Here is a 19,970-nt window from a genome sequence, read left to right on the forward strand (position 1 = left end):
CCACATTCTGATTGTGAAAAGACCACCAAGGTGTTCAGCTGCCGCAAGAAAGAACTTGTCTGTTTATTTTTAGTGGCCTATTGCAAAGTCCTGGACCATCTCAGCCCCAAGTTGCTTGGGTCCGAGATTCCTGTGTGTGTCTGCCCTGGTCTTTGCCCTTCACAACCAATGAAGATTTTGGTTCCTTTCCACTCCATGAACAGCCTTAATTCTTTTCTAATAGAACCACTGTTTTGCTCATATTAGGCTTAGTCTCTATCTGTTACTCTTACCCAATGAATGCCAGCTGGTTGAATCATTCAATAATATTGCCACTAAAGCAATTAAACACAATGGAACTCTGAGACCAAGGGTTGCTGATGAGAGAAGGGAACCATGTTGATATATTTTTTCTCTTGCCACTAAATGAGGAATAAGGATATTCTAGTAAATTCCAGGCTAACTCCATCCCTAAACTGTTATAGACAAAGGAGATTATATTTTTATCACCTTTCTTTTCTCCTTATGTAAACCATCTAAGTGATTTAAGATCTAAGTTATTGTGCCTCATGCCTGTCTCCAGGGGATCCCAGATTATGCCAGATACCCCTGACAATTTAGAGAATTTGGGCTTTGATGCTGGAAGTCATGGTAAGGTATTAAAAGTAGGAAGGAAACATTGAGAAGGGTCTGTATCTTAAGGAACTGTTGGTCTAATTTGGGATAGCAGAAGGACAGGGCAGTATCTCAATATAAACATAGAAAGACATGCTGGAGGGTCTTGTGAGTCTATACAAACATATAGCTTGGGCAAGAATGTTGTTGGCAGTCCTTTTTTCTGTCACTTCATTTCAGACTTATCCTCTCATTGTCCAAACAAGGATCTGTCTCAGTCGAGTGTATGTCCGGTCAATCTGAATTGTAGGAGAATCCATCAGTCAACTCCATAAAGTCTTTAACAATCATCATGTTTATTGAATGAGCAGCAGCATACAAGGCTGGGGAACAAGACAGAACTGAAACATGGTAATGTTTCGTATTCTGAGGCTCTGAGATGTTGCATCACTGTGTGTTTAATTTTCATATTTTCTTTGGCAGTGCCAGAAATTGAACTAATGACCTCTCATGTGCAACGAAAATGTTCTTCCGTGGAATGCCTCCCTTACCTCAGATTGTTCTCCCCAAACTCTGACTTTGCTCCCTCCTGGAAATCCTTTGAGTCTTGCACAAGACTGTATGCATCCAGCAGAATTGCTAAACCTGTGAAGCCCCCACCAATGATATGGGTTTCCTTGGTCATTGTCTTAGCAGTGCCTCCAAACACCTTGCTGAGCAGACTAGGTCTTGGAATTGCTGCCTCATGGCTGAATCTGGCCAACTCAATGGCAAGAACATGCCTTGCAATGTCTCTCACAACCTTATAAATTTTTTTTTACAAAGAAGAGATTGCTTCTCTGCCATCATCTAGAATTTCCCAGAGCAGATGTACTTTGACTCCTGTTGATTCTATATTCTTGGTCTCAGCTTCTATGGATGACATATATTTGTACTCCATGATATTGCTGACCACAGTTGTGGCAGGAGCTATTGAATCCAGCACCAAGCCAGTTGCTGACAGTGTTAAACTGAGCTCTGCTGTAAATGGTTCCAGACCCATTACCATGGCACCGGGGATCCTGGATGTTATGCCAGTGGAGTTGGCCACCACATTAGCAATGGTACCGTTCTTATGATACTGGTCAGCCTTCACTGCAAGTACATAGAGCTGTTTTATGTGTTCCTCGATATCCCTTTTCACCTGAAGATATAATTTCAAAAACTTCTCCCTGAACTCCTTTTTTGTTGGTGGTGCATCTCTTTGACTTCCGTAGCCGTGAGCGTTCCATGGTTCTTCAGACTGTCACAAACTGCCTTTGCGTCATCTCTATAACAAAGAAGGCAGATGATTGACAGCCAGTTAGATGATCTGCAGGTTGGCTGGACAATGCGTATCCTGGATAAACACCAGAGTTTTCACATTCACTCAAATGAAAGTATATGATAGAATCAATACTTTTCCCCTTAACATTAAGTATGTGTTGTACGTTGTAGTTGATCCCCAGTACTTATTCATCAGGAAATAAATATGTAAACATCATTTATGATGCTCTTCAATCATAGATCTTTAATAAAGAACCAACACCCCCTAGGACAAGTTAATACCTTCAGCACATCAAGTGTTCATATGGACGCTGAAGCACCTTGGTTCAGAGAATTTAGTGTGTAGTGAGTAAGGTTAGGGAGTGGTCTAGGCTTCCCTCCAGAAGGGTCACAAATGTTTCCTAAAACCCTCTGAGAAAACTCCAAATGAACCCAGAACCTAGAAAAGGCCTCTGCCTCTCTTTCTCTGTCTCTGTCTGTCCTACTTTCTCTCTCTCTCTCTGTCTCTCTCTCTATCTATCTATCTCTATCTCTCTCTCTTTCTCTGTGTCTCTCTCTGTCTCTCTCTCATTGTCTCTTGCTGAGAGTTCTGTGGTTATCCTCACTAGATAATAATTGATCCCATGCCTCTAGGGAATCCCTGTTGGTCTGGGTTGAGAGCACTTCCTGAGGACAGACATAAAGTGTCTTTCTGTGAAAAGCAATTTATGACATGATACCTTTAGGCCCAAAGCTGGACCTTCCCAGCGCTGCCCCCTCTCGTTCATTAAATAAGTGTCCCATAAATCTGTGGCCACGGGAGGTCACTTTTTCAGGGCACCTTCGAAGGACACCTATTCGGCTCTTTGGTTGTGACATTGTTGGGTTCCTTCCACATGTCCTGTACAAAATATAAAGGAAGTCAAGGATGGAAGCAAGAGATTGAGGAAGAACGGAGGAGAGAAAGAGAAACAGAAAGAGAAGGAGAAGATGAAACTGTTGTGCCCCAGTTTCAAATTCCCAATTGCGGAGATACCAAGTCCACACACGTTAATAAAAAAGCAAATAAACTTTACTGCTAGCTCGAGATAGGATCCAAGTCTCATCCACCACAGTGGAATCTTGACAAGGACCCTGACTTGTCAAGCGGTTTATATAGGTTTCAAAGTTTCAAATTTCAGCAAGCACTAGGACAGCAGTGGTCAAGTAACAGTTAAACAATAGTTTCAGTAACAGTTTTATGGTTACATATGTGGAGAGCCTCCATGGAACCGTGCTTCGTGAACACCTGTTTCTTGTTGGTTGCACCGTGCTTCATGAACAACACCTGATGGGGAATCAGGATGTCTTGTCACGCTCACAAGTTATGGCTAGTTTATCAGCTGCAGACACTTGAGGACAAACAGGCAGGGAGAAGTATATAAGGGGGGAAGTCACCTAGCTAGTCGGTTCTCCCTCATGCGTCCCCCTTTGCTCCTTCCTCCTCGTCCCCGTTCCTGATTTCTTCTCTAACGCATGAGAAAGTTCCTGAATAAATCGCAGCCAAAAGGATCTCCGAGTTGCGTGTTTCTTCGCTGGACGAAGCGGCGCGCGACATACATAAGCTACTAATTCTCTATGGTTAACAAAAGATAATTTCTGGGGCATTTTAACTCTGGCATAGTGATTAATTGAGCCCATTTATTGGCCCTAAGAACTTTCCAGGTGGGTTCAGGTTGCCTAGTTACACATTGACTCATTGCTGGGAAGCTGAATCTTTTTCAGTTCCAGGTACTGAACCTGAGGCCTGTAGGATAGCATTGGTTTGTCCTTTCTGCCTTGCCACAGGGAGCTTAGGTTTCTTGGATTGTTCCCATCACAGTGCTCCCATTCTTCTGTGTTTATTTGTAACCCCTCTCTTTGGGCTCTGTTAACTTGTAAATATTGCTTTTCTCTTCTCCTTAAGTCCTTTGCCTAGTTAATTCAGAGCAATGTCCTTTTTGTATGGACACAGGAAGAAAGTTAATGTTGTGCTTTTGTAACTTGGGAGTTAATTGATTTGAATCATATTCACTCCTGGGCATCTGTTCTCTCAACTTAAGCCTCAGTTGCCCTTGCTTCCTAGATCCCCAAAAGCAGGGTCCCGACGAGGCACTGGATGGACCAGGGCAAGCTGTGAGCTACCCTGGTATCAAAATGGGCCTGGCCAAAGCGCCATAAGTTAAGAGCTATAAGTTAAGCGCATGGACATGGACAAATTCTATCATGATCCAAAAAGTAACAATTGAATTAGGACCTTGGTAGGGTTAGGAAAGATTAATCTGGCCTGAGCACTGTAGTCTGAGATCTATAGCGAGATGTCCCCAGGAGAGCCACCCTACAAGCTTAATGTATCTTTTACTGTGTCCATACAAAATAACTAATATTAAGAATTAGAATTAAGATGCTAATTAAGATGTTATTAAGTTATTGAACTAAGAGGAGGAGAAACACCCCTAGGTGGTATTTCAGCCCTTGAGCCTGATCATAATCAGGAAGGGCTTCTGATATGTTGATCGTGCTACCAGATGGGGTGTGGTGTCTACCCCCAGTGCTGGAGAGTTCGAGAGAGACTAGGGCAGGAAGATGGAGCATGGAGAGACTAGCAAGGGGGGCAGGGGAAGAAGAATGTAAGGGAAGAATGCAGGAGCAGGTGTGTGGAGAGACGAGAGACCAAGGCTGAGAGCTGGAGCATGAAGAGATGAGTGGGAGAGATGGGGGAGACAGGAGTGAGTGGCAGAGTGAGACTAGAATGGGGAGCTCCGTGAGACTGGAACAGGAGTGTGGGGAGAATGGAATAAATGGCAACTGATCAACCAGCCTGGTGGCCCTCATCTCTTCCTTTGTCCACCTATGGCATTGGCTGTCCCAGGTGGGCGAGTTGCCTGAGTCCACCAAATGCAGGTGGCAAGAGAGAGCCACCAGGGATCTCCCTAGCCATGCAGAGATTACAAAGAAGCCTACCTGATTTTTCTCATTTCTGACACCTGTCATGGCTGTACTCTGGCTTGGTCTGAGTCTCACAAAACAACATGCTTCTATTGAATCAGGAAAGTAACACATTGTTCAAAGTGTCACAAAAGGATTTCCATGAGAACCTGGAAGAAAACCCACAACAAATTGAAGCCATACTTATGGAAATTTTGAGTTGAGGAAACTACTCTTGAGGCACTGAAGATAAATTATCACACCAGGTGCAATGTCCAGGGCACAGCACTCAATATCTCTTCCTTCCTCACCCTGTTAGAAGTGTATTTCCAGGCCCCACATTTTTTTTATTAAATCACCATGTGGAAAGTTACAGATTCCAGGCTTATCTCGGTTACACACTGCTCGAACACCCGTCCTTTCACCAGTGCCCATATTCCACCACCAAAAACCCCAGTATACCTCCCACCTCCCACCCCCCATCTCCCACCCCCGCCTGCATGGATGATAAATTTCACTTCATTTTCTCTTTACCTTGATTACATTCCATATTTCAACACAATATTCATATTGTTGTTGGAATTTCCCCTCAAAAAAACAGCCCTGTTGACAAGGAAGCATTTGATAGTTAGTTTGCCATTGCTGAGAATGAAGAGATATAAAGTCTTAGAATTTTAAAGTTTAGAATTTCTGAATTTTAGTGCTTTAGTAGTTAAGTTCAGTGAGATTTATGTTAGAAATTGCATCATTTCCCTTCCTGGGGCAGCATGGGGCTCTGGCTTAGTTCACAGTCTAGAGACATTGGCGGAAGCAGTTGCTGGTACCAAACATTGTCTAGCTGCAGGCCCCACATTTTAGATTCCTCTCTGCTCAGTCCACCACCTGTGAGCTGGGGATGGGGTGGGAATTTACAATATAGCTAGTCGGTTATGCACCTCAACATCCATTCAGCATCCAGCTGATGTCAGTGGCATAGAATGAGGTAAGAACACAAGAAGACAAACTCAGAAGGATTGAGCTATGGACTCTAGGGGAGGGGAAGAAAATCAAAGACTTGGGTCTTTCTGGCTTCTGTATTGATTGGATGTCATCGCTTCTGAATGTAGAGATCACCCAAACTAGGAAGAAGATGATCGATTCTGAGAGGAGAAGAGGACAGTTTCCTGGCAAACAAACCCATTACTTCCACGGGCACCCAATATTGACAGCATTGATATGGAGAAGGAAGTAATTCAACTGCAATAGACAAAAGCCAAAGACGTTATTGAAAATTTCAGACAGAATAAATTCAGAACTTAAATCAAGTCTTCAGGACTCAACCTCTCTGTGTGCTGTTGTGTTTTCGACCTGACATCCTGGATTCATGCAACACTTGAGTCTATGGACACCCATTCAGGATGTTTGAGAACCAGAGAATATCCATGAGTCTCCTTTACCTGGAAGGAGAGGTGACCTTATTCAGGATCAACATTATTTTCTGGGTGACAATTGGGTTCTGGATGGAAGGTCAGGATGTCAGAAAGAATATATCTTGGGATGCTAGACTTCTGTGAATATCCATTTACCACTGACTTGGCCACCCCGGAGTCCCTGCCAAGGAGACAGAATGGATTCAAGACCTTCAGCAAGAGGAACAGGCAGAGTAGCATGATGTAGCATCCAGGTGGGGACTGCAGCTTTAGGTGGGGATGAGCCTTAGATACTTTTTGACTTAAACCATGAGATGATCCCTCGCCACTGGAGAAACTACAATTCTAGCAACTGTAAACTTTGACACTACTTGAACCCCAATATCACAGGAAATGTCACACAGAAGTGTTAAGCCCAGGACTATGGGTTCTCAAGTCATGAGATGGACAGAAATAGGAACACAATAATGCAAAAGCAGTAGGTGTTTTATGCCAGCATACTCGCGTCAAGAACCTTACACACTGAGTGGTCTCTTGATAGCCACCCCGACTTCAGGCAGCAAGAAGTTTATACAGGGTTTGATTACATAAGCAGTACATGCCTTGTTGTTTCAGCAAGGAATCTTACTTAGTTTCCAAACAAATATGTTTTGGAAAGTGTCTAGGGTAACAGTGGTCAGGCAATAGTTAAACAGTTTCCACTGGCAGTTTATGGTTACATATGCTACTCATTCTTTTGGGCAATTTCTGGGGCTTTTTGACTGGGGGTGTAGTGATTGATTGGTTAAGCCCACTTGCTGGGCCCAGGAACGTTCCCAGGTGGGTTCAGTTTGGCTAGTTACACATTGTCTAATTGCTGGGAAACCCAGATTGTTTCAGTTCCAGGAACTGAACATGAGACCTACCTGATTTTTCTCATTTCTGCACCTGTCAGGGAGTCAGTTTTGCCCTTACAGAACGACCATCTTGAGTCAAGATTGTGTCCTGTCTATGTTTATCTGCATTTTCAGCCACTGTGAAGGCTTTGACAGTTCTGTGGAGAGTGATCTGGGCATGCTTAGTTGGGGGCAGGCAGCTGCCATAGCACCTCTTGGAGGTAACTGGAAGAACCAGAAGCTAATAATGGTGCACCTTAGCCCTGCCTTGGTCTCTCCATCTGGGGGTGGGGGCTTGGTCTAAGCTTGAGCTTAGATTATTAGGTGCTGGACATTAGGGTTAGTGTCACAGAACAGAGACCCCACTCTTTACCATTCCTCATATGACAGGGTGAATGGGAAAGAGTAGGGGGTTGTGACAAAGGTCATTTCAGACATCAGAGAGAAGAGCAAAAATCCCCTCTAGCTACCAAGCTAATGCTGAGGCAGTTGGTGACAGTGTCATGAGGGTTGGGGAGGACAGCCTTGACCCTGGCCACGGTGGCATGATGCTTGCATTATCCACAGGCTGACTGATAAGAACCGATGTGTAGTTTCAGGAAGGTTAGAGCTAAGGAGGAAGATAGCAGAGAAAACCAAACCAATCACGTGATGCATTTCTGATATGTGTGTCCTTATTTGTGTTTAATTCTTTAGATAAAATGTATTTGATTCCTTGTGTGTAAAATGCTGGATAATTCGACATATTGGCAGAGTTAAAAAACAGCATTTGTCTTCATCTTTCCTAACAGCTGGATATAAATGGATGAACATTGAGAGTAACACGCTAAGTGAAATGAGTCAGAAAGAGAGGGACAGACAGAATGACTACACTCATTCACGGAATATAAAAATAACCTAATATGAGAATAACACCCAAGGACAGTAGAGACAAAGTTCAGGAATATTGCTCCACGGTCGAAAGCCTGTCTCATGAGCTGGGGGAGAAGGCAGCGGGGATAGAGAAGGGGTCACTAAGTCAATGATGGCTGGAGGGGATCATTGGGGATGGGAGATGTGTGTTGAGATAAAGGACCAAAAAGGATAGCCTCTCAGTATCTGTATTGCAAACCATAATGCCTAAAAGTAGAGAGAGAAAGAGAGTAAGAGAAAAAATGTCTGCTATAAATGCAAGGGGAGTGGTGAGATGGGGGGTGGAGATAATGGGGACTTTGGTGGTAGAAAATGTGCACTGGTGGAGGGGTGGGTGTTCAATCATTGTATGACTGAAACTCAAACACAGAAGCTTTGTAACTGTATCTCATGGTGATTCAATTAAAAAAAAAACTACAACATTTGGTCCCAATGAAAGTGTACTTGACATGACTTTTGGGGGGTGGGGGACACATCCAGTGATGCTCAGGAGTTACTCCTAGCTCTGAGCTAAGGAATTACTCCGGTTGCTTCTCAGGGACCATATGGGATGTCAGAGATTGAACCCAGGTGGCTGCATGCAAGACAAACACCCTAGGTGCTGTAATATCACTCCAGACCAACATCGACTGAGATGAATGATTTTAAGTTGGAACGCCCTCTGCTGAGTAACAGGGAATTGCCAGGTAAGTACCCTCAAGACCACTTGAGGGACTGGAGCCATAGTACAGCTGGTAGGGCATTTGCCTTGCACGTCGCCGACTCGGGTTCAATTCCCAGCATACCATATGGTCCCCTGAGCACCGCCAGGAGTAATTCCTGAGTGCAAAGCCAGGAATAACCCCAGTGCATTGCTGGGTGTGACACCCCCCAAAAAATAAAGACCAGTTGACCCCGAAGCAAAAGGTGTGAGTGCCGCCCCAAAAAGAAAAATAAAAGACCAGTTGATCTCCAAGCAAAAGGTGTGAGTGGTGGTGCTTTGAGGTGTGGGATTGCAGGTCAGGGAGAAGAGAGGCTGTGAGTGTTATAATAATGGGATACTGGGGCAAGTACAGGGGACATGGCAATCGGGACTATGACCTTCCTGTCTGCTGAAACATAGTGCTAAAGCTGAGCCTTAAATTCATAGCATTGAGATGGGTAACATGGTAGCACTTCTACCCCTCCTGGACGGTGACCCTTGTCCCCTCTGTACCACTGAGTTGCCTCTGCTGCATGCTGGGACCTGGTCAAGGCAAATTCACCTGCTGGAAGAACTTTCCTGGTGGCACAGTATGGACAAGCTGCATCGGGTAGAACAGTGGGGGCAAGAGGACGACTCAGAGGGCTAGAGGGAGGCCCCTCCTCAGCCCCAGGGACCATCACACCAGAGACTTTGCAAATCCTGTTTCAGGTGAGAATGATGAAGACAGAGAATATTCTGTTGAAGTTTGTCCAGGTGTCTGGAGGGCCCAGAGAGCAGGAGACAGAAGCAAGTGGCCAGGAGCCACTCCATGGCCATGTCCAACATCCGGGTTCACTGGGATTTCAGGCAGCTCCCCCACCTGCTCTGAGATGCTGACTGGGAGAGCCAAGAATTTGGCGTTGCTAAGGATAGGAGTGCTCAAATCTCTGTGTATGAACAAGTGTCCCCTAGACAAAAGGATGCCAAGAAGAAAGAAAACAGAGAAAGGCCAAAGGGGAACTGAGGACCAGGCTCTAATGAAAGGCAATTGAGAGGGAATGGGAGGGAAATCCTATAAGAGGGTGCAGCCTGCACCCCGCTCCAACACAGCTGACACTGTACCTCAACCTGGTGGGCAGGAGCTGACATTCTACTTTCTTTGAGGAAGGCCCCACTGTGTGATGAGTATGACGGTATGAACAAAAAAAAACCCCACAAATTTTGGATTTTTTTAAAAATGATCCTAATATTATCAGAGGTACATCAAGTCAGATAGAGACTGGAGACCAAGTTTGGATAAGAGGTATGAATAAGGGCAGTTCCAAGGCATTCAAGCTAAAGGCAAAGAGAATGGAGGGATGATAAGGTGAGAACTGTACCTCTGCCATGCATGACGTCATCTCAGTAGGGTAGGGCAGGGTCATTCCAATTCCATGTAGTTGTTCTTTTTTTCCTCGGAGCTCTCAGAATAATTATGATGAAAATTTATGACCTGTATCTTTGGCATTTTGTTGTTGTTTAGTTTTTAAGTAACAACTAGTGATGCTCAGAGGTTACTCCTAGCTTTGTGCTCAGGAAATATTCCTCATAATGCTCAGGGGACCAGATGGGATGCCAGGATTAAATTCAGGTTGGCCGAGTGCAAGGCACGCTACCTGCTCTGCTGTCATCCTGGCCCTGTAGTTTGATTGTGCTCTGGCAATCGTAAAGAGTTCGGGGCATTGAACCAGGGTCACATTCACTGTAGTATTTTAGCCAAACAACGAACCTTTGCATAATTTGCGGCTCAAAAACTTTTTAATACCCATAATTCTGAAACCTTGCAATCTAGAGAGTGCTTGGAAGAGTACTTTGTCTCTCAGAGTAGAAAGAAAAAGCCATTCCACTTACTTGGCTTTATCTGACTTTATCTGACTTTATCTTTATCTGGCTTTATCTCATCCTTTTTCCATGATTGTAGGATAAAGACCTCATTAGGCTGAATGTCTCAATTCTCAAGAGAAATTCATTTAGTGATACATAGTAAGTAGTAGAAATAGGTGCAACATGAGGACATCTGAAAATTTCTTCAATGCTTATACAGTAATTATCAAATATTATCAGAAACCCCCACCATCTTATTGAGGCAGAACCACCAAGGGTTCAGCTGCCACAAGAACGAACTTGTCAATTTTTTTAAGAGAATAAAAATACATTCTATTGAAAGAAATTTATAGAACAGCAGTAATATAACAGCTTGTGTATATAGGGTTATTGAATCCATATCAGATGTAGGAGAGTCATTGGTGCATGTCTGAATAGAGTGAATGTTATGGGAAAGAATAGAATGTCTAGAATATGCAAAAATCAGGAAGATTTTGGAGCTCATGTGTGTCCCTATTATTTATTATTTTCCCTCATACTTTATACTGAAAACACCTTGTGTACCAGACCTAAGTTCTTCAGTCATATGGAATTATCACAAGCTAAACAGAGACACCAAAATTCCCTGTGGTTGGACTTAAGCCTTTTGCTGTAAGGTCCTCAGTGGAGACCATATGTCCTGAAATACAACCTGCCCTGGTCTTTGCCCCTCATGATCCTTTTCTCTCTCTGAACTATCTAATTCCTTTCCCATAGAACCTCTGTTTTTGTTACGTTAGCCTGAGTCTATGTCTGTGGCTCTAACCCAATGAACCTGAGCTGGTACAACTATTCAATAAAATTTCATCTAAATGCAAATCAAAACAACAATGAGATATCATCTCACACCACAGAGACTGGCACACATTCCAAAGAACAAAAGCAACCAATGTTGGCGTGAATGTGGGGAGAAAGGGACGCTCTTCCACTGTTTGTGGGAATGTCAACTGGTCCTGCCTTTTTGGAAAAGAATATTGACAATCTTCAAAAACTAGAACTTGAGCTCCCAGATGACCCTGCAATACCAGTTCTGGGAATATATTCTGAGGGTGCAAAAAATCACAGTAGAAATGACTGTACATTCATTACAGCACTGTTCACAATAACCAGAATCTGGAAACAACCCAAGTGCCTGGGAACAGATAAGTGGTTAAAGAAACTTTGGTCTATCTACACAATGGAATTCTATGCAGCTGTCAAGAAAGAAAAAGTTATGAAATTTTCTTATAAGTTGATAGTCATGGAGAGTATCATGCTAAGTGAAATGAGTCAGAAAGAGAGGGATAGACATAGAAGGACTGCACTCATTTGTGGAATATAAAATAACATAATATGTGACTGACTCCCAAGAATGTAGACACAAGGACCAGGAAGATTGCTCCATGGTTGATAGCTGTCTCATGAGCTGGGGGGAGAAAGCAGCTGGAATAGAGAGGGATCACTAAGTCAATGATGGTTGGAGGAATTGTTCAGAATGGGAGATGTGTGCTGAAAGTAGATAAGTACCAAATGTGTTAGACTCTCAGTATCTATATTGCAAACTATAATGCCCAAGAGTAGAGATAGAGTATTGGGAAAGTTGTGCCATGGAGGCAGGTGGATGGGTGGGATTGAGGAGGGATACTGGGGACATAGGTGGTGGAGAATGTGCATTGGTGGAGGGGTGGGTGTTCAATCATTGCATGATTGAAACTCAAACATGAAAGTTTTGTAACTGTATCTCATGGTGATTCCATTAAAAATACATCTAAAGCAATTAAACAAAATGGATCCTGGAGGGAAAGTGTTGCTGAGTTACCAAATGAGTCATTTCCTGGAACACTCAGTACACAAGTGAAATTGAAAGAAAATATGAATTATCTCAGAATAGTTGGATCAACTGATTACAAGATGAAATACAAAGGTTGGGTGTTAGGCAAGTGATAAACCTTGTCTTTGCCGATCTTTATTGTGTGTGTTAGGATAGAACCAAGGTTTCACACTCGAAAGGTTTGCACTTTAGCACTGAGTCACGTTCTTGACACTCTTTGATCTCTCTCTCTCTGGCCACACCTAGAGATATTCAGGATTTATTCCTGTGTCTGCGCTCAATGACTCTCCTTGCAAGGCTGCAAGTATCTTATGGGGTATTAGGGATCAAACTCAGATTAGACACATGCAGGGCAAGTGCCTTACCTGCTCTACTACCTCTCAGGACATCTGCCAGCCTCTCTAGGAAGAAATGGAAGACTCGTCTGAAAGTTATAGGAAAACACTGTCTATAGTGAGGGGACTGAGAAGAGTCTTCTGCCAGTGTAGATAAAAGGTCGTATCAGGGGCTGGAGGAATAGGACAGCGGGTAGTACATTTGCCTTGCAAGCAGCGGATGTTCTATGAATATTCTTTCTGTGGGGATCGGGTCGCAAGATAGAACTGTGAGAAGAATTTTAAAAATGGCTGGAGGGCTGCCAGTTCTCTCTGACAGAGCAGTGGTGAGGAAGTGTCCCATGGCCTACATACAGATGTCTAAAGCATTCAGTAAAAAGAAATCATTGCCAGAGAAAAGGGGTTACAGGAGGGACATCAAGACATCAAACATACATTGTTCTGTCAAGTCTGCAAGCCCAGTGGTCACAGAGCTTCCAGAGAGGAATGCCAGGCTAAGCAGTCTGGCACCATGAGCTACAGCCCCTTGTACCTGGAGTGATAAGGGGATGTGAGAGAATGTCTGCAGTCCAAAGCTGAGCTGGGTGAGGGATCTGTGAGAAAGGGAAGATTGCTTCTATGTGATACTAAGAGCTAACAGGCCACCAAAGAAAGAGATGTTAACCCTTTCCAAACCAGCCCTGACACTAGTTCCATCTTAGAAACCTTGATATCCAATTGTCTAAGAGCACTGTAATAGAAGTCTGGATACTGGAACAATTCTGCAAATCTAAAGAGTTCTTATAACAATATAGTTTGACCACCATTTCTTTCCTAAGACACAACCTCAAACTTACACATTTCTTTATAGTTATTCTGTCCTGTTCCTCAGAACCACTTTCACTCTAACAGAATTCCTTCCCCTTTTCCCACCGATGGTATCTCCATCCATCATTCCTCTAACTTAAAATATACATCTATATCCTTTTCCTTTTCTCACAGGTTTTAATCTGCTTATTTTACTGAGCTTAATATAGCTTGATCTAGCAAGGGCGTGGCCGTGGCTGGGATCCGGAGGTCTTTGTCTGCCGGGGGTCCTCTCGGGGCGGGGGAGGGAAACTCAACCTGCCCCCCTCTGAGGTGAAGATAGCCAGGCACTGGGGCAAGAGACTCTTTCCTATAAGGAAAGGTTTGTAGCATTTTCAATTCTTTTTTATAACAAACAACACAAAATATATTATTTGGTTCTGCTTTAGGACAGGGGTTGTAGCTCAGGACTGCAAAATATGGTGGTGGGAAGGTGTAATGGTGGTGTGATTGGTGTTTGAATAGTAATTGCAATCAAATATTGTGAAATACTTTATAAAATAAACAAATTTTTAAAAGGCGCCCCTGACACTGCAGGCTGTGCAGCCAGCATAGTAAAGCAAGGACTGGGAATGAAGGGTCCTGAATCTCAAGGATGCATAACAGATGAAGTGTAGGATGTCGTTGGTTTGCCCTTCTGCCCTGACTGCTGGGAGCTTGTGTTTATTGATTGCTGTCAATTAGTGTTGTCTCCTGAGCAGACTCTGACTTATAATTTTTGTCTTTGTCTTCTCCTTAATGTCCTCTGCATGGTTAGCTATTTCAGAGCAATTTCTTTTTGTATGGATACAGAAAGACAGTTGAAAAGACAAGCCTGTGACTTGGGTATTGACTGAGTCCAGATAATACACCTCCTGTACATCTGCTTTCTCCACTCAAGCCTCAATTGCCTTTAATCCTAGATCCCCCAAAGCAGGGACATCATGATGGACTGGATGGACCCAGCGCAACAGGTGATTTATGAGCTACCCTGGCATTGAAATGGGCCTGGTCAAAGTGCCCTAATGCTTAACTATAAGTTAAGAGCTTGGTCATGGACCAATTCTGTCAAGACCCAAAAATAATAACTATATTTGAACACTGGTGGGGTTAGGAATGATGATCTGGCCTAAGCACTTTAGTCTGAGTCTGTGGTGAGATGTTCCCAGGACTAGAATGTAGGGCAGAAGACCCCAGGTGTGTGGGACCTGGGGCTGAGATCTCCAAGCTTGCTTGGATCAGGACTGAGCCTCCAGATGTTCCATTTTCCAGTAGCTTGGCAGCCACGCCCACACACTTCCCCTGGCGCTGTGTAATCCCATCAATGGCCAAGATCCAGAGACTATAAAACAAAACTCCTGGAAGCTCACAGCTGTATTTGCGACCTCGCAACTCTTATAGCCTAGTTTTCTCTCTCAGAGAACCTGGCAACTTACCAAGAACATCCTGTCCACATGGCAGAGTCTGGCAAGCTACCCATAGTGTATTCAATATGCCAAAAACAGTAACAAGAAGTCTCACAATGGAGACGTTACTGGTGCCCGCTCGAGAAAATCGATGAGCAATGGGATGACAGTGATACAATGATCTTTGGCGGTGCTAGGAATTGAATTCGTGGCCTCACATGCAGGCAAATGTTCTTCTGCGGCACCACTGTCCTGAACCACAGAACGTTCTCTTCTTTGCACAGCAAGAGGTGACGTGGCAAGTATCTTGACTTGTGATGTTCTGGCTTTTATTCTTTTTTTCTCCTTAGAAAAACTGCTGTTCCCAACATGGCAGAATTTCAGTGCAATCTTATGCTCTTTCTGTATATCCCCAAATCACAGTGATTTGACACAAATCAAGCAGTTCAGCTGTCATCACATTACCATCAACATCACCATCACCATCACTGTCATTGAGAGTTACAGAGCAAGTGAAATAAATCTGAGAGTAAGTGAAATCAATCTAACTAATGACAAAGATAAATTTCTGTAGAAAGGCCATGCAAGGAGAAAATGAATTCCATGAAGGAACCAATGATTTTTTGCTGGGCTATAAACCCAGGGAGGGTCTAAGAGGAGCCCTGTAACTTCTCTATTCCCACCATACAAACATCTTGTCTTTCTCCCATTTCCAGATCTTTAATATGTTGATCGCCCAGAGACTGTTCCTCCTTGAGTCTATCCTCATTCCTCCAACATTCTGTAATCCAAAATCAATGGCTACTCCCTCACTCCCCTTGATTCCATCCCCTTCTTTGCTTTATTCCTAGATCTCTGTTATGATCCTGTCTTAAGTAGCCTCTTCCTTGTACTCAGCTTACAGTAGAGCAACAACTTAATCCCAATTCTATGAGCTTCACCCTCTAATTCCCTGTGACAATGTATCCCACCCCTGAGTCCCACCCACCACCCTGCTCCCTGCACGCCTCTGCAGCTAATCATAGACCTCTTGGAGTCTCATCAACATATTTTCCAGCTCCTGAGCCGACTCTCTCAGGCTCTCACCAGACTCTGATTTGGCCTGCTCTCGTAATCCCTCTGGGTCTTGCACAAGCTTGTATATACCCTTCAGAATTTATAAACCTTTATGGGCCCCATCACTGACACAGACTTTCTTGATCATTGTTCTGGCAATCGGTACAAACTCTTTGATGATCCCCACTAACTTGATAGCAGTTGATTCCAAATTCTTAGCCTCAACTTCTACGGACGACAAATTTTTTTGCGCTCCTTCTTGCTATCTATAAGCCTTTTCATTATATATGCCCCACTACATAGAGACACTACAATACACTACAATACGGACTGGACACTACAATACGGACTGGAATATAGAGGGACACATCTGCGCCCAGGATGCTGAAGAAAATACTTCGGTATTTAGTGGACTTAGCCTTCTTTTTAGCAAACGTATGGTTCTCTTGGACCTGGGCAGCCACTTTGGCAAGTACATAGACCTGGTTTATGTTCTCCTGAGTATACCTTTTCAAATTATGATAGGAATTCATAGACTGCTTCCTTAACTCCTTCTCTTGTTGGTGCGTCTCTTCTCGGGTCGTTAGTTTTCCATGTTTCTTCAGGCCTTCGGGAATTGCCATTGCCTTATCGCTATGAGAAGAAGGCAGGTATTGAGAGTCAATTAGATGATCCACAAGTGAGCTGCACAATGTGTATCCTGGATAAACCTCAGAATTTTCATTATCACTCAAATGAAGAATATGATAAAAGCAGTGAATTTCTTCCTAACATTAATATGTGTTACACATTGTCAATGACTCCCAGGACTTATTCATTGCGATATAAATATGTGAACACCATTTAAGATGCTCTCAAGTCAAGGGATTTATTAAAGAACCAACACCCTCAAGTACAAGTTAACATCTTCAGCACAGGAGGTATTTATAGAGTAGCAATCCTCTATCAATAAGAAAGCGGATGGACACGGGAGCACCTTCATTCAGAGCATTTAGTGTGGAGTAAGAGTCAAGTTACTCAGTCAGGTCTGAACTAGGCCCATAGCCTCTTGGAAGTGTTTTCCTGGCACCTAGGATGTCCTATTTGACAGAAGCATCCTCTACTACATGAATATTGGGCCAGTAGATAGTCTAACTATTGAATTATTCCCTTAACGTGGAGACAAAGGCCATTCACATTGTGAATGTGCCCAGCATTTCCAAAATATTGTTACTTCTCCCTAAAGGAAGTGTTTGTTGTCATCTCTAAAGAAGACTTTCAGCCCTGTTTCTTCCCGGTATGGTTTCCAGATGTTGATACAAATTGAGCATCACTGTGTGTCAGTACTATGTTAAGTACTTTGCATGCATTGCCTTATTTTCCTTCATGACAGTCCACTGAGACATGACACTGAAGCAAATCCCTTGAGCATGCTCACATAATCCCTTCCCACCATTTGCTCTCAACTCATACTATCACTGTCATTTGGATGACAAAGCCATTTTAAGATATTGTGATAGAACACATCCCTTGCCCAAATCACATGGAGGAGGAGTGCTTGCAAGGACAAAATATCCCAGAGTGACAGAATGAGTGACACGAAAGCTGACCCCTCCTTCCTTCTTACTTACTTGATTAATTGAGTATCGGCATAAAATTGCTCCCCATCTTCATATTTTTTTAACGACAGATGCTGGTCCTCCGACTTCACTTCATCTGGGCTAAAGAGGACGATGCTCTTCATAGCGATCTCTAGATGGGAAAAGAAAGTAAAAAGGATGAGAGGATGGGGGAGCAGCTTTCCTGGTTTTGATTCCATGATGCTTCCATGTGTTTCTTGCTGAAGCACTGTCCCTGAGACACGACTGATGGAATCATTGGCGCATGGAACTTGATGTGTGTTCTCTTTAACCAGTTAGGCCTCGGCCTTTGTTTTGGCTATATTGGACATGAGATATTTAAAAATCTAGGAGAGATTAATGAGTCATAAGATTGATCTCAAAGTTTTATTTTTTTAAATTTTTTTTTATTGAATCACCATGTGGAAAGTTACAAAGTACTCAGACTTATGTCTCAGTTATACAACATTCAAACACCCATCCCTTCACCAGTGCCCATATTCCACCACCAAAACCCCGGTATACCTCCCGCCCCCGCACCCCCCACCCAACTGCATAACTGATGAATTTCACTTCTTTTTCTCTTTACCTTGATTACATTCCATATTTCAACACAAAACTCACTATTGTTGTTGGAGTTTCCCCCCAAGAAGGACAGCCCTACTACCAAGGAAGCATTTGATAATTAGTTTTCCATTGCTTAGAATGAAGAGATATGTAGCCCCACTGCTCCAAGTACATAACTCTTTTTCCCCCCCTTTTCCTTTTCCTTCCCCCCCATCCCCCTTCCCGCACCTCATAGTATAGTGGAAGCCACGCCGAGTTTCTCCCCGAAAATGGGAAACAACCGGGAAAGAGGGATATTTCCTCTTCTTGGCTGGCATGGGGCTGTTGCTTAGTTCAGTCTAGAGAAATGGCTGCTACTTTGACTACCTTCAATATTTCAACAAAAAACTCACTGTTATTATTTGGAGTTTCCCCCCAAAGTCAGACTTGCTAAAAAGGAACCATTTCACATTGCTGACAATTAAGAGATGCTAAGTCTTAACCGCGGCCGTGCGGTTTTGGATTTCTGTATAAAGTCCAGGGAAAATTCTGCCAGAAACTGCATAGCCCATCTCACAGTCCCAGTGCATTGCTGTAAGAAGCTGTGCTGGATGCCAAAATGTGTTAGAAGGTCTCTGGAATCAAAGTCTTTAGGCGCAGAGGGTCCGTTTCACTCTCAGCAGATCCGGATTTATCTGGGCCTAGGGCATGCCGGCTACACCCACTTCCCATGATTCCCTAGGAGCCTACGTTTCTTTTTTCTCTGCTCAGCCCACCACCTGTAGGCAGTGAGGGGTCACAATTTACTGCCATAGAGCCAATTGGATTGACACTTCACTGTCCATCGAACTAGTGTCTATGTCAGAGAATGAGACAAACACTCAGGAAGACAAACATGCAAGGACTGAGCTATGGACACTGGGGCGGGGTAGAAGTTCAAAGACTTGGGTCATCCTGGCTTCCATATTTATTGGATGTCATGGCTTCATGGTGTAGAGATCAAGACAATAGATGCTGAGAGGAGAAGAGAAGAGTTTCCTGGGAAACAAACCGTTACTTCCAGAGGCACCCAATATTGATAGCATTTATATGGCCGAGGAAGTAACTGAACTCCAACCTACAAAAGACTTTTACTGAAGACTTCACTGAAAACTCCAGGCAAACCAAATTCAGAACTTAAATCAAGTCTTCGGGACTCAACCTCTCTGTATGCTTGTTATATTTGGGTCCTGATATCCAGGATTCCTCCAACACTTGAGGCTATGGACACCCACTCAGTATGTTTGAGAACCAGAGAATATTCATGGGTCTCCTCTCCCTGGAAGGAGAGGTGTCCTTATTCGGGATCAACATTATTTTCTGGGTAACAGTTGGGTTCTGGGTGAAAGGTCAGAATGTCAGAAAGGTTATATCATGAGATGCTGGATTGTTCTAAGTCTACCATGGCTGGTCATCTTGGTGTCCCTGATACAGAGGCAGGATGGCCCAACACCTTCAGAGCAAGAGGCACAGACAGGCTCGCATGATGTAGCAGCCAGGTAAGGCTGCAGCTTCTGGTGGGGATGAGCCTTAGGGAGGTGTTTTTTTTTTTAATTCCCACATTTTATTTATTTATTTTTTTAATTTTTTTTTAAAATTTATTTATTTTTAATTAGAGAATCACCGTGAGGGTACAGTTACAGATTTATACACTTTTGTGCTTATACTTCCCTCATACAAAGTTTGGGAACCCATCCCTTCACCAGTGCCCATTCTCTACCACCCGTAAACCCAGTGTCCCTCCCACCCTCCCCAATCCCATCTCCCCC

This window comes from Sorex araneus, chromosome 6 (genome assembly GCF_027595985.1).
Source record: "Sorex araneus isolate mSorAra2 chromosome 6, mSorAra2.pri, whole genome shotgun sequence".
Classification (NCBI taxonomy): domain Eukaryota; kingdom Metazoa; phylum Chordata; class Mammalia; order Eulipotyphla; family Soricidae; genus Sorex; species Sorex araneus.